This window comes from Corvus hawaiiensis, chromosome Z (genome assembly GCF_020740725.1).
Source record: "Corvus hawaiiensis isolate bCorHaw1 chromosome Z, bCorHaw1.pri.cur, whole genome shotgun sequence".
Taxonomy (NCBI): Eukaryota; Metazoa; Chordata; class Aves; order Passeriformes; family Corvidae; genus Corvus; species Corvus hawaiiensis.
In genome coordinates this window covers 35,269,998-35,286,099 of record NC_063255.1, presented here as the reverse complement: position 1 = coordinate 35,286,099, position 16,102 = coordinate 35,269,998, and the positions used below count along the sequence as shown (strand labels likewise).

The window sequence follows — 16,102 nt, the reverse complement described above, 5'->3', positions numbered from 1 at the left end:
GTGTTTCAAACAGTGGGCAGAAGAGAAGGTTCAGTCATTAATTTGCAATTTGTTTTGACCACAAGCTGTATAGGTGATCTCAGGCTTGAGTTCCAAAGGAGGAATCAAAGATGTTTGTGCTTTTACCTAAGTTGATCATAAAGCAGAAGCTCTCAGAGCTGGGATAGGGCACATCTCTCATTTTCTCAAGAGCTCACAGATCCAGCTGAGGTACACAGATCTGTAAAAGTTGGATATTATCTAAGACAAAAGCAAAAGCATTTTAACTGGGTTTTTGCTGAGCATTTTAATTGGTTTTTTGTTGGGTCATTTGAGTTTCTTTTTTGTCTAGTTGTTTACTGTGGAGATGCTTAGAGAAGTCTATTGACACACTCTGGCAGTTCCCTACTGGAGACCTGGCTAAATTCTGGAATTGGGGATGCTTAAAAAATGAAAATGAATAGGAAATAAAAGTTAACCACATTTTTTCAGACCTTAGATATGATCAATTTTGAATCTGAGTCATAGGGTAGGAAAATATTCCCAAGACTGCCTATCGTTTAATACACATGAAACAAGATTTATAGAGCTATACCTTGTAGCAGTGCAATAATTTTTAATATTTCTATTCTCTTATTTGCCTTTCTTCCTCTCATTCTCTAATAGAATACTAGCTTATCATCTGTAGGTCTCTTATGTACTTTAAAAACCAAGTCTAGGGTTTTCACTCCACTGTATAAATCATTGCTACATTGATGTGACTCTAGCTGACTTCAGTGACATCACTTCAATCTCAAACTTGTGTGAGGAAGAACAGTCAGATCTTTTTTGTGTGCTAAAGAGAAATCTTCACTTCCTCTTACACAGCAAAAGGTTCATGCTATCTCTTTTTTTTTTATTCCCAAAGCCCTTTTCATAAGCAGACTTCTAGAAGATATTTTCTTAGCCACAGCTGTGTTTCATTCAGTGGGAAAAAAAAATCATTAATTCCATCTGTACAGAAAATACAATTAAGTAGAACTGAACTAGTCTTTCAGCAATGACTTTGTTGCATGATACTGCTGTCATGATTTCAATGAATTTATGGCTGAGATGTGACTTTATATTTTCTGACACGGCCTTTTCAGATTTCATGTTTTGGTTTATCTCTCATGTTTTTGGAACTTAAATGTTCAGGGGGACAGACTATCATTATTTAATTCAGAGAGCCTAAGTAACTGAGTCAGCTCAAATACAGCAGTTGTGACTTGTTAGAAGTATTAGGTGACAAGGATGTGCACATTGTTACTAAATATAAATGCATGAGGAACAGTAACTAATTGAGGAACTGTAATTAGGAAATATGACTTAAAATCCACAAATAAATTTTTTCTCATACATACAGATGACATTTCTAGTCTTCCTCTACAATGAAAAATAGACATAGAGTTGAAGAAAATATGCTGAAGTGTATTAGAGGGTGGTGATTCATAATTAATTGTCTCAGAATTGTTTGTTATCAAATTATTCACTCTTGAAATGAAAACATGCTATAAGTGAATACTTTTTTCTATTTCTTTTTCCTTGTTGATGCAAAACAGTCACAACTTATCCCTACTCCAAATGTAAATAAAATAGGTATTCCAGGAAGAGATGTAATAGTTTGAATTTTCTGAGAGTCATAAAGAAATTGAAATAAAATGTAAATTTCATTATTATAATGTTATATTGCTATATGATATAATCAAAATGCATTCAGCTCTAAATCAACTGTATCTAGTACCTCATAAGCAAATACTGCTTTAATCACAGTATTTCATTACTTTCATAAGGTAGTTTTATACCAATATATATGCTACTAACAGTGAATATGTCTATCTCATAATTAAAAAAAAGATTCAATTTTTTAGGAAAATTATAATTGTCCTTATTAACTCTAATTTAGATAAAATTGTCAATGATATATATTGATTCCTGTTATAACTATGAAGCTTAGAGTACATTTCTTACAGTCATGAAGCAGCAGTGCTGCTCAAATTGAAATGAACTGTTGCACGAAAGAACCACAAGTCCTGTGCCTCAATGCTAGCACTTCTGTGAGAATGCCATATGCCTACACTCTGTTCCTTCTAGAGCAAACAACTAATCATTAAGACTTATGTAGTGTTTTGGTCTTGCATTAGAGGGAATGAAAATGTTTAGAAGCTTCAGCTAGAATGATCCATTAGCTTGTGAAACTTCTGAAGAAAAAAAGATGGAAATTAATTATGCTAGTTGATTTTTTTGATATAATTTTCCTCTAAAATATTTGAATCTGATCACCAGCAAATATTTTATTAACTTTTAATTATTTTTCTAAGGCATTTATCTCCTAACATGCAGTATTTAACAGTTCTTTTATAGAAGAGCATACAGATTTGCTACATATTGTGAGTTCACTCATATTTATAAAAGATAAATACTTGTGATATTTGACTCTGAAAGAAGGTATCACAGAGTTCGAGAGTAGAGGGAAGCATGAGAGAAAGATTTTTTTTCTTCATTTTAGGTAATTTTCATTGGTTTTATGCATCATATTTTTTGAATTTCCATCCAAAATTATATAATAGTTCCTTTCTATTTATTGATATTTTTATTTTATCACTTCAACTTTGTTCTTTTCACATTTTGCCTCTATATTTTTAGTTTTTTCTTGCAGCCAAGGAAGAAGATGAACACTTCTTTCCAATTTAATTATTAAATAGCACTCAGAAAGGACAATTATCTTTTCCCTGTTTTCTGGAGAACAGAGCACCATGGCCTTAAGTACTGCAAGGAAGCTGAGCAGGACTGGACAATTTTGGGGTCACCCCAAGATAGAAGCACAGGAACATTTTTGAAACTTAGGGTCCATGGGGTCATGCCTGCTCTACAAAAGGGGAAGGGATGTATTAGGGAAGGAGTGGGAAGAAAAACGTAGAGACAGGTCAGTAGCTGTGTTTGGGAAGCAGTCTTGCAGCAGAGCCCACCCAGCAACTTCCCTTCCAGTGTGATGGGAAGCTTGGGTGGCACCAGGCAGGTCATTACCCCAAGACATGAGAGAGTCTTGCAATGGACGTTGATGTCTCCTTGGAAAAGGACACTGTGCACTCCCCATCCTGAGGAGGATGTACTTAGTACAAACTTTTAATTTCAGTGGTATGCGTTAAGTTCAGAATTATGCAGTTGTCTTTGCTTCTTTGTAAAAGTTCATTAGGTAGCAGCTAAGCTTCAAAACCCTTCAGTTACCTGATTTAACTGAACAGATCAGAAAAAATGTCATTTTGCAAATGAAAACCACGCCAAAACATTTAGCCTTATGTTCCCATTTTATAATATGTATCTTTATAAAACTTAATCTAAATTAATCTTTCAGCAAATGGACACCGCAACATAATTCTGACCTAATAATGAAGTGAAACCATAAAAATGAAGCTGATCTCCTCACGTTTGGTAGAAATCCAAAATGCTAAAAAAAAAATCATCATATTTCAGGCAATTATTTAGTCTGGATAAGAATTAGTAAAAAAAGTTCTTTTGTCTTTTATCAAAGCAGAAACTGTTCATTATGTCAAGATTTCCCAGTCTCGGGCTGCTTAAAATACATCAGAGTAACTACTACATAAAACATCTCTTTTTCATAATGTTAGTTCCACATAAAAGCAAAGAATAAAGCAGCAGTTACTAAAAAAAAAGAAATTGTATGCTGCTTCACCAGCCATTTTCCTCCTTCCACAATGGTGTGAAGGGGTTTTGATGAGAAATATAGCTTAGTGCGTAAGAACAGGATGTTACTCATTCCAGCTGAAATGAAGCCCTCTAACAGATTTCTAATGTATGCAAAAAAAAAAAAAAAAAAAAAAGGTGTTCTCATTCTTATCAAGCATGAAGGTTACATTTAGCTTGAAAAGGTATGTAAAATCAACAGCAAAAAGTTTTTAACCTGGAAGTAAAGCATATCATATGGGATAAAATAATACTGAGTATTTGTTTCTGCAAGTTAACTATAGCTAAAGTATTTTGTAAATAGAATGTGCTTTATTTTCCACCAGTAATTTATTTATTCTTTATCACTTTCAGGTCTTTTTTGTTATTATGGCAGCAAGACACTGAGCATTCCTAACTGAGTAAGCATAGCAAAGGTAAAAAGTGACATTTAGTTGCAGGTCAGGATAGTGATTTTTTTTCTCTATATAGTGAAGTAGGGCTGTGTTGTGCTACTACACAATCTTTGCTAGAGCTATTTGCCTTTTTTCAGGTTTACAGTAGATGACATTTAATGACGCATTGTCAGATTACATCACATTGTTGTGGAAATTAGGGCTTTTATGCTCCCTGCCTCAGGAAGAATATCTCCATGGCATTTCAGAAGTGTACAACAGAATGAGCAACAATGGACAGAAAAGACAAGGGCAGGTTCTCAGTTACATTAAAAGAACGAAAGGTTCAAGAGGTGAGGCCATGCTACAGATACAAAATATAATGACATTATATGTCAAAGTGTCCTGTCTATTTCTGCTACCACAAGCTTGGAATTCTTAAGCCTTAAGTTAATTTGAGTTCATTAAGCAGTCTTGAGTAAAAACACCCAGAAAACTTCCACAATACAGTCAGAATAATTTTTCTGTTTCTTGTCCCATATATTGCATGAATGTTCTGTTGAGGAACAGGGTTCACTTCAGCCACAAACTGATGTTCACATGAGAATCTTAAGTTATTAAATAACACATTACTGTTATACTGATAGGCCTCCTTTACGGTAATGAATTGAAGAGTTTTCCCTGAGAAGTTATCCCTTTCATTTGCTTTGGAATGACAGAATTATTTTAAAACTTGAACGATTTTGTGCATAAAAAGGATTTCTTCAGTTTGAAGGCAGACCTGAAAGCAGGTTTTCTGGTTGGCATGATTATAAGCTTTTCTGATTTTCCCTCTGCTCTGGATTAGACTAATAATAAATTTATAATCTTCTTCTGTTTCTTCTAGAAAGGCTGTTAATTGTAAAAAAGGCAGGTCAAAATCCAGTGGAATTGATACTGCGCTCTTTTATATTTTTTCTTTTTTTCTTGCTTCTGAAAACTTTTGGTTTCTATAACAGCAAAAAATTGTAAAAGTTAGAAAAACAGTAAGAGGAGCTTTATTTAGAAATTATATGATTTCATGTATCATACCATTCTGTCCCTGCTCATTACAAGGGAATTGTACTGATGTGTGGTAAAATAGACATGCAGTAGGGTAAGGATACAATCCAGCGGGATGCTGATAGGCTTGTGAAGCAGGTCTCTGATAAGGTTCTCTCATGAAGCTCAAGAAAGCCAAGTCAAAGGTCCTGCACCACGATCAGGACAATTGCAAACATAAAACAGGCTGGGCAAAGCAGCCCCGATGCAAAGGACATGACCCAGCCATGTGCACTCACAGCCCAGAGGTCCTGGGCTGCATCCAAAGCAGCATGGGCAGCAGGGTGGGGAGGGGACTCTGCCCCTCTGCTCTGCCCTTGTACCTGGAGTACTATATGTAGCTCTGGGTTCCTCAGAATAAGAAGGACATGGACCTATTCAAGTGTGTCCAGAGGAGGGCCACAAAGATGATCTGAGGGCTAGAGCACCTCTAGTATGAAGAAAAGCTGCAAGACCTGGGGTTGTTCAGCCAGAGGAAAGAAAGGTTCAGGAAGACCTTATAGCAGCCTTCCAGTACCTGAAGGGGGCCTACAAGAAAGCCAGAGAGGGAAGCTTCTGGAAGTGTTCAAGGCCAGATGTGGAAAGTGTTCAGGTCAGATAGGTCTTTGAGCAACCTGATCTATTGGCAAGTTTAAACAAGATGACCTGTAAAGATCCCTCCTAACTCAAAACACTGTACTCTATATAATTCTGGTATATTGCAAGCTCATATTCACCTCTTTTTTATTTCTTTGGTTTACTTAAGTGGAGATTTACAGCGCTTTTCTCACACTTCTTTACGCGAACTGCTTCCTCCCAGAATAAAAATATATCTCTGCATTTCAGTACACAATTTCATTTAAAAAATTAAATCTTTAAAATTAGTATGCCTTTGTTTATTGTCAAGAGACTTCAATAGTAATTTGGTAGAAAAATCTCTGATTAGTGTATTTGGCTATATGCATTTCTTTCTCTTCTTCAGCCCATTTCTGCTGTAGAGTTGACTGGTTTGGACAACTCATTTGTGGAACGCACAGTGCATATGTCAAAGCTCATCATGTTGTTCACTGAGTTGCTATGTTCCCTCCAACTTTGCTGCCCCAGTAAAATCAGTGTTGTCTTTCTAGAGCCATGTCTCCAGTAAAAAATTTTTTGTGAATGTAGACAACTCTGCATTAAAGTGAACATTGATATATAATTTTCGTGGTTATTGATAGGGATCCTAAGACAAAGTCTAAATATTTGGATTCCTCTATTTAATAGAAGATAATATTTAACCGGATTACTGGTTGGGGTTTTTTTGAGTCAGTATTTTATGACTATCATTTCCTAAAAGTAGTTTAAGAATCCCTGGTCTCCTCAAATTCCTTCTTGGCTTTCAGGATTTTGGCTCCTGGGGCTACAGTGGACTATCTGGAAGTCCTGAGTGACCTAGAGCCTTCTTGAAGAACCAAAAGGCTTTAAGTTCCTGGGACAGAGCTTCCTTATCCTTACTAGGGTACATCTATGGACTGGATTCTATGAAAGACACACACAAAAAAATAGAATCTTCTGAAAAATTGGATCTGAATTTCAAAATACTGCAAACTAGAAACAGCACATTTCATCTGTCTTGGAAGACTACTTTAATGGATGGGTAATCCCACTGCTAGATGAAATTAAATTTTTTTTTTTCTAGTGAGGTGTTACAGATTGCAGTTAGGGAAAAATAATTTTCCTTTTAACAATGTTTAATATTGACCCTGTAAAACATTCTAATCTAATTATTCTAACAAAACGTGAAATGTATATGCCAGCAGCACAGACTAGTTGCGCAAAATCAACCCACGCAAACAACTTTGTAATTTAACTGAGGGCAGTGGTAGTCAGGTTTAAAATTATGGAGTATTAGGGCAAGATACCCGTTTCAAAGCAAGTATTTAAAAAACACCAGCATTATTTGTAAAGAAAGAAAAAAACTGCATGGCATGTAATCTTGAAAATTTTTTCTAGGCTTTTTTTTTTTTTTTTTTTGTCATTGGGCTGGGCTCCAAGTGCAAGTCAAGAAAGTAAAAAAATTATTATAAGCTTTGTAAATTTTGTTCTCATCTATATAGTATGTCTTGCTCTGAATGCTGTGCCGAAAATATACCATCCATCAGTCAGGATGTTAAAAAAGCAATGCATACAGGATGTGAGATCACTCTCCTTATGAAATCTCCACATGATCATATAAAAATAACGCACACTTTGAGGCAACTGGAATGTTGTAAGATATAGAGAATCAGAATACCAGTTTTAATGAAGTGTGAGACAGAATAGCTCTTTACAGCATTCAAAAGGGAGGTTTTAAATCCAAAACCCAAATAAGCACTTCCATGATTTATGGCCTAAATCCAGTTTGCATGAGCCAAGCCAAGTACAAGGCAGAGTACTTTTTCTACCGAAAGAAGTACTTCTTCGTCATACATAGCTGGATGTATTAACCAGTGTGGTCCTACTTGGCCCAGAGGGGGAACCCTCACTGCTCTTCAGATGTCTTTGAAAGCATTTTATTTCCTGACTCCTTGGTGCACCAAGCTATTGAGGCACACTCAAAGCACACAGCTTAGCTGCTATGTTAGAAGGAAATATTAGGGCACTTGGATTTTAATTACATGCTCCACTTCATGACAGAGTCTCTACCCATAGAGCACACATATTCAAAAACAACAAGGCTGGAATAGTCAGCCTAGATTTATGAAGAGCATCCTGTGCATGACCAACCTTCCTGCCCTTTCTTGGTGTGTTGGCTGACAGGTGGAGAGCAGCAGCTATTTTTAACCTTCACTGTGGCTTTTCAGAATGTTGTCTCTCATCCTCATAACCAGAGAGAGGTACAGACTGGATGAATGGACTACTGGGGACTTAAAAAGTGACAGGATTGTTATGCTCAGGAGCTAGTGATGACAGCTGGAATGTTGGTTACAAATGCTGTCAGGCAATTTGACAGGGGCTGATCCTGAAACCAAGACCATTTAATGTCTTTAGCAACTCACATGATGGGATGTAGTTCCTTTGCAAATTTGCAAATGAGACTCACCTGTATGGATCAGTGCTATTTGAAGGGACCTACTAAGGTCAAAAGGAACTCAAGATTATTATCTAAAGAGATGATAGTAATCACAAAATTCAACAACACTTGCAGTCATGTCCATGTGAGGAACAAATTGAAAAAGTGACAGCTAGAAAGGGACTTTAAAGAAAAAGTTTTGAGGGTTGTAGTGGACAACAAATTGAAGATGGGTCAGCAGTGTGTCCTTGCAGTAATGAAGGCTAACTACATACTAGGTTGCCCTGGCAAAGTCTAGGAAGCAGGTATAAAGAAGTGGCTGTTTGCCTGCATTCAGTATTCATAAACCCTCAACTGGATTCTTATTCTGTGTCTCCCAGTTCAAAAAGATATTGACAAATTTTAGGATGTCCACCAAGATAACTGTGGAACTGGAGCACATGTAATAGGAGAGGCTGAGAGCACTGAGGTTGCAGAACACAGATAGTGAGAACCAGGCATACCAGGAGGCAGAAGCACTCAGCAACAGAATGAAGGGTAGCAGGCTTAAATTACAGCAAGGGAAAAAGAAAAGATTTCCACTGTGGCACTTCTAACCGAAGAGATGTGGAGATTTGACTGAAAAAGGTTTTGAGTGACATGACACACCACTGATGTTTTGTTTTTAGCAGGAGATGGGACTGGATGACCACCAGAAGTATCTTCCAACCTATGCTTTCTGTGGTTTTGCACTGCAGCACCCTCAAACCACACTCCTGGTGCTACAGCCAGTGGCTGTCTGGGTGAACCAAAATTTTGATAGTATCAGCATTTCCCCATCTTCATCTGCCATATCCATCTTATAGACTTTCATAGCTCATGTGCTACTACCACTTGCATGCTGCTACCTACTCCAGCATTCCAATGGCAGCCTCCTACCAGGCAAGATCTGGTTTTCACATACAGACAGGACCATAAATTATGTAATTTCATCCTTTGTCAAGATCTATACACAGATGAAGCCATTACCTGCCCAGCATATAATTCTTCCACTTGGGATACTCATTTCTGAGCAGACCCTTGTACAACTATGTTGTACAGAACTTGCAGACTTAAAGGAAAAAAGCCCTGAAAATAGAATTGTTCATTTGCCAGTAAATTGTACCAGTGTAAATTATTTGCTCTTTTCTCTTAGCTTTGACTAATTTTTCTCTCCTTCTACCTTCCCTTGAGTGTCAACACTTACTCAGGTTGTGCATGACCCAGGCAGTTTGCACAGGATTAACAGGCTCTGAGGGTGAAAGCTAATTAAATCTGTAGATGTACCTCAGAAACACAGACCAAAGCATCTACGTCTGGAAGTCTTTTTTTTTGGAGATAAAATGTTCGTGGTACCATATCCACCCAGAGCTGGAGCATGGCTGTAATTTTCTTTTATTTTTTTTCTTTACCCTGGTGAAACAAAGTACAATGTGAAAACCACTAGCACAGTAGCTACATCATGTCAATAAAAGTCCTCCCTTTGTGACAGTTTGCTTGTGTCAGCTGGTCCTCTGCCCTTCATAACTGTTTGTGAGGAATTGTGATGGGGCTTCTCTACTCTGATTACATTCAGTAGGTAGTGCTATGAGAGATACACTGTAGTAGCATGGTGTGTGTCTTTGGTACATATGCACTTCCTATTTTTGCTAATAGATGCTTAATAAATTATGTCTTTATGAGTATGCCAAGTGTTATTTTAGGCTTTATTTTCTTTCCTCTGAATTGAATAAAAAGCCTTATTTTTTTCCCTACATCTAAGTTCTCTGACTTGTTTTCTAGACATCTAAATAGTAAGATGATATAAAACATGAAAAAGTAAACAGAAAGGTGCTGAAAAAATTTCACACACACGCTATGCTATAACATTGGTTTCAATCTGAAAAGAGCTATGTTTCTAAGGTGGGGTTTGATCATGTCAGACTGAATTTTTCTTCAGCTGATAGCTCTAGCACAAAATGTATGGACTTGTGGTGACTCAACACTGAAAGTCTGCTGGCAATATTCATTACACCCTTCCAGATTCTATGTCAAAATCCTTACCTGTATTTCTGTAGTTTTACGGCTGTCCCAGGACAGTCAACAATATGAACAAACTGTTGTGTCACATATGTTAACATGTTTTAATCTCAAAGACATTTAAGAGGAAAAAATTCATCTGAAAAATATTAAGTGATTTTTCTTAAGGATGTAGCTGACTTATTTGGTTTCAAAAATGAAACCTTATCATCTGTATTAAGCATATAGAAATAAATTATTCTGAAATATGGGAAAAATCTAAACTAAGCTGATTATCATGTGATTTGTTGCTGTGGGTTTTACAGTATTTTTTTAAAGCTATCTATAAAGTAAGGCAGTGTCACCCATTTCAAATATAAGAGAAAATTATTTTCTGGCCTTGAACCAGTGGTGAAGGCAAAGATTGTCAAATTAAAATCTTTAAAATTTATTTGTCATAGCAACTTTTAAGCATACTTTATTGGTGCACGCAGGATAGAAGTATTAATTACAAAAATGTTATGCAGTTTTTTCCTTCATTTTACTTAAAATTCTGCAGTCCGTAATCATCAATAATCTGGGATTATACCTATGTTGGATTATCCAACAGGCTTTCTGGGTATGGAAATTAATTTTTGCTATTACATTCTTATGCCTCATTTAAAATGATGCTGTTAAGAAGACCACATAAATTAGTTAGCATCACTTTGAAAATCGAAACTGAATTTGTATTTTACTGAATTATTGTTCATATTTAAAGATTGAAAACTTCTGGTCTAAATCTTTAAACATAGTAGTAATACTGTACACCTAAATTAACTTCTAACAAATGGCTCATTTTCAGATTTTATACAAAAATATGTCTGATTTTGCTACATGAATTAAACCCTAGGATGTCCTTATTCATTCTAATAATGTGAATTATATAGTACTTTTTTTACCATAAAATGAACAATTGCAAGTACTATATAAAAGGATAGTTTCCTTTGCATTTCTTGACCTTGTTAATTCGATTTTGATTTTAAATTTGTCAGTTAAGCAAAACATCAAGACATTAGCACAAAAGCTACAAAGAATTATAATCCATATTAAGAAAACAGGTGGAGTTTTACTATGCCAGATATTTTCTAACTGCTCAGATAAAGTCATAAAAATTTAGGACAGATCACAGTAAGAACTAAAGGTACTAATCTGATCCCATCTCATCAGAGAATTTATACATACCAACAACAAGTACTTCCAATATTTTTGTTCCATATTTGATTTTAATATTAGTGCTAAGATTTCTACATAAAATTTCCTGTGTAAAGTTATTTTGAAATAATCACACTTTATCTTTCCAACAACCTGAGCATGCAAGCCCATTGACTGTATATCAGGATCTATATCCACAGTAGTATTTGAAGAAGAGCAATGAAGCTGAGTAAGGGGATAAAGAGCACCTGGAAGAGCTGCAGGTGTTTAGCCTGGAGAAAAGAAGGCTCAGGAGGGACCTTACTGCTCTCTACAACCACCTGAAAGGAGGGTGTAGCAAGATGGAGGTCAGTCTCTTCTCTCGGGCACTAAGTGACAGGATATGAGGAAATGGCCTCCAGTTGCACCAGAAGAGGTTTAGATTAGATATTAGAAAAAAATTCCTCACTGAAATGGTGGTCCAGCATTGGAACAAGCTCCTCAGGGAAGTGGTGGAATCACCTTCCCTAGAAGTGTTCTAAAGGTGTGTGGGCTGGGGCACTTTGGGACATGGTGTGACCACCATGAAAGATAGTCAGGTCTTTGCATGTACATCCCTCCACACACCTTCTACCAGGGTGGGAGGCAGCTGTCATGATTATGATTGATGTTGGTAAACATCAGCCTGCAATAGGGTGTAAAGTGTTGCTGGATATTGGGCAAACTGGACCAATGTCTCCAGATGTTGCAGGCGTCTTCCATGTGTATCCTCCCCCTGTCAGAGTACATCCAGGCTGCCTTTCAAGAGCAGCACACACCACTATTTTGTCTTGATATTAGCAATAATTGCATTATCTCACATCTCCTCAACCAACTGAAAAGAGTTGGGTAAAAGTAAATCTATAAAAACATACTTAGTTGGGCAATAACAATTATGTTCACACAGGATATTTACCAAAGATTTTGGAATAGATGACTGGTTGTCCTTGACTTTTAATACTACCTTTCTGTGTGATACAACAGATTTCAGATTTATTGTATCTTTTTCCTGACATTTAGCATTATGCTTTGCTGGCCACAACCTTCTACATGTCAGATATTGTCAGTTCTCCACTTGATTTGATGACATGCAATCAAATAGGACATGACTTCAAGTGGTAGTATTTTTCAGCCAAACTTTTTATAATTTTATTTATTCATCTGTCAGTAAATGGGCTCTTAGAAAATAATTAGTTATGAAATTTTCACATCTTGTGAATACCTTAAGTTTCATTTCTGGTGCAGCTGCCTCTCCATTTCTTTCCTTTCCTGAAGAAGTCAGTATTCACAACTCAGGATGTGGGATGGTTTCCTAGAAGTCTTTGTAAAGTCTCTTGCACGTAAGACATAGCTACTTCCCTGTGCCAGCAAGGAACTTGCTGTCCTGATAATTGCTGCAGGCATCCCTCAACTCTTCACCTTCCTCTGGCTGTGCTGGCAAGATCAAATGTCTAGATATCCCATCAAGGATATCTGGACAGCAACTGTCTCAAGAACTTTCAGGCTTTCTTCAATTTGGAGGCACATTTTTCCGTTATGAGGAGAAATTGTGAAGTGACATCTGGCACCCATTGTGCAATGCCTTGGCTTCCTATTCATTACATCCCCAGGAAAGGTGTTCAGGCAGGAGCCCTCACAACAAGAAAACTGGCTTTATCTTAGACTGTGAGGGAAACCTGACTATGAACTAACAAAAAAGTTAGTGGTACTGGTACTTCACGGACCAGTGGAAAGTACAGCACTAAACAACACAAATTCTTGCTCGCTTCTTGACAAGGCTGGACTGGTGTGATACTGCATTCCTAACATGAAATTAGGATTTGTCTGTGAATCTGTTTTAAAACTAATATTTTTAAGGATTGCAAAATAGCATTCTTCCAAGAGCATGACAGCTGTTAGCAGTGTGTATTCTGTCACTGACAATAATCCCAGGAGACTATATTGCTGACTGGATTTGTTCACCCCACACACAAGTGATATGCTTCTCTGTGTGGTGGGATATGTCAACTACGTCATGCTGTCCAGAAAGATAAAACTAAAGGCAATTTATCCAGTCAGACTCAATTACCTCATCTATAACTTCTACCTAACTAACCAGTGCAAAAATCTCAATTTTCTTTTAAGTGTCATAGTATTTGGCTTTTGTGAAAAGGCTTTTTTTCTTGGGTTCGTTTTTTTGGGTTTTTTTTTTTTTGGTTTGGAGGTTTTTGTTTGGTTTTGTGGTTTTTTTTCTGGTTTTGTGGGTTTTTCGTGTTTTATCTTGAGAACAGTTCTGATAATAATACTGTGTGGCATCAAACCAAAACAGCAAACACATATTACCTTAGATGAAAAATTGCTACTTAGATTATCAGTATATTTCTTGATTATCAGTTAGTGAATTTTGCAAAATATTTGTAAGATAACTCCTCAGTTAATTTTGAAATATTCTGTAGGTATTTTCACCGTAAATCCTCAAAAGGTCTTGCTCCTACAGGAGTTGTATCTGGATGTTACATTATTTTGCAGTCTGAATAATTGACCAGAAAGTCTTAATTAAATAACATGTTCAATTTGTACTTGAAGGTGACATTTCAAGCAGTATCTACTTCAGCAAAGTCTGATATTACCAAACTTGGAAAAAGCTATTGCCTTTCTCTCAGACACTCAACTAGCAGTAAATAAGAAAGCAAGTACCTTTGAGCCTGAAGGTCCTGAGTGTTTATCTTCCAGATTCTGAGTTCAGTAAATCTTCTCAGCTCTGCAGTTACATACAAATTTAGAAAATGACCTGACCATCTTCCTTTAGATAGGCAGAAGAACACTGTGAATGTTAGAAAACAACCATAAGTCTTCTGAAAAGAAAGCACAGAAAAATGAAACAAAACCGGGATATGAATAATTTTCTGCCTCTTTAGGTATCAGTAATAGCTCATGTAATATACACAGAAGCTTCCCTGTGTTTCATGTATGTTGAGGGAACCATGATACAGCTCTTACTTTCTTCTAAAGTTTTAGATTGTGCTTTTAAATCTGTACATTAAAAAAACTGTCATTCTAATAGCTACATTACTTTTCCATAGCAAACTGACTTTCAGAAGTGCTAGGTAATTATATTTAATAGCCCACTGTAACTAAATATAGGTAACAGAAAACGAGTTTTAATAGGATGAATAACAAATTTATGTACTCCAGCTTTTATTGCTCTCTCTAAAAATTAAAAAAGGTGTTCATAAAATGGACAGTCTTTAATCTGCAATCTTGTAAGCTACATTGTTTAGTCTCAAGTGGAGTAATGTACATCTCAAAGTATCACATTATGTGTTTGAATGCACAGACTCATTAAAACATGGAAGACATACATAGTGCTGAACCAAGACTTGCCTTTTTCAAGTCCACAGAGAATTTTTATTTACAGAAGAGAAAAAAGAACCACTGGAACCAAGCCAGTAAATCCAAAAATTTATTTTCTCAGTTGACAGAAATAAAGCAGAATTTAAAATATTAAAAATTATTATCCTCAGATTCCATTGGGATCTTCCATGTAGGCATAATGTCCCTTCCAAGAATGCTTGAAGATGTTAAGAAACAAAAGAATAGTTTCTCAGAAAACTAAGCCACCCAATTATCAACACTCTTGAGAGATGTTTGACTTCCAAGATAGTTTATTCTGTTGTTTTCACTGGTTTGGCTTTTTTTTTTTCCAATGAATCTCTCATGATTAATGGCCCTTTGATATTGCTTGCAATAGTAATCGTATTGTCCATATGGCATTAAAGTAATTTATAGAGTACTAAGATTCTCATTCATCCATGCTTCAGATTTTTCATAAAATAAATCTGCCATCATTTTTGCTTGAAAACATATTTGTGATTCATAAATTACTAAATCCAGTCTATTTTTCCTCATATCTGGAAATGGAAAAGATAACAAAAATATCCAGACACTGATCCTCTGGCAATACACTTCTCTGTGCAATGATGAACTGAAAGATAAAAAATGCAGTGAAGCTGGATTTTCCTACCCACACGGTTGCCAACCTGGCACCCTTGCCAGGTAGGGATTTTTCTATTTTATTTATCATAGTATGTCCAAATGCCAGGAAAAATAACATGGTAACTGTAATTCCTGAAGAAAGCAACTTTGTATGTATTATTTCCCAGAATGTTTAGCCATAGAGGTGGGTGAAGAGAGATGGAAAATAATTATGAGCTGTTATGAGTATTTCCCAGGACCTTCTCTTTAATGGAGGGGGAGAACAAAAGGGCAAAAAACGAAGCAATATCCACATAGTTTGAAAGAAAAAACAGCATTATAAATACAGTCTCAGAGTTGCCTTTCTCTCTTTCTCTGTTTTTACTTTTAACAAAGCCTAAACTTTATTGCCCCTGGCATTTCAGCTGAGAATTTTGCAATGAATAAAAGAAATCCCATCTCAGTTTTCTCTTCTCAAGAATGAATAGGCTTAGCTCCCTCAGCCCTTCCTCATAAGAGAGATGCTCCTGTCCCTTAATCATCTTCTTTGCTCTCTGCTGGACTGGCTCCAGGAGCTCCCCGTCTCTCTAGTACTTTGGAGATCAGAACTGGACACAGCAATCCAGCTGTTGCCTCCACTGGAGAGAAAGCATTACACTGAGACAGAAAAGCTGAATTACATCTGACCATTCACTAGTTTGTGAATCAAAACCAAGTCTTTGTGTGGTATTTTCCCTTTGTGCTAAAGAGTACA

The 16,102-nt window shown here is 36.4% G+C and overlaps 1 long non-coding RNA gene across 5 annotated transcripts in view; it reads right to left on the bottom strand.

Annotated features, from left to right (window-relative positions):
* The window catches only part of LOC125320063, a 111,105-nt gene that overhangs the window by 92,727 nt on the left and 2,276 nt on the right, over positions 1 to 16,102 (bottom strand). For all 5 annotated transcript variants that reach the window (XR_007200982.1, XR_007200981.1, XR_007200985.1 and 2 more), the window contains exon 2: positions 14,071 to 14,197. This is a non-coding gene — a long non-coding RNA (uncharacterized LOC125320063). The remainder of the gene's footprint in view (positions 1 to 14,070; positions 14,198 to 16,102) is intronic.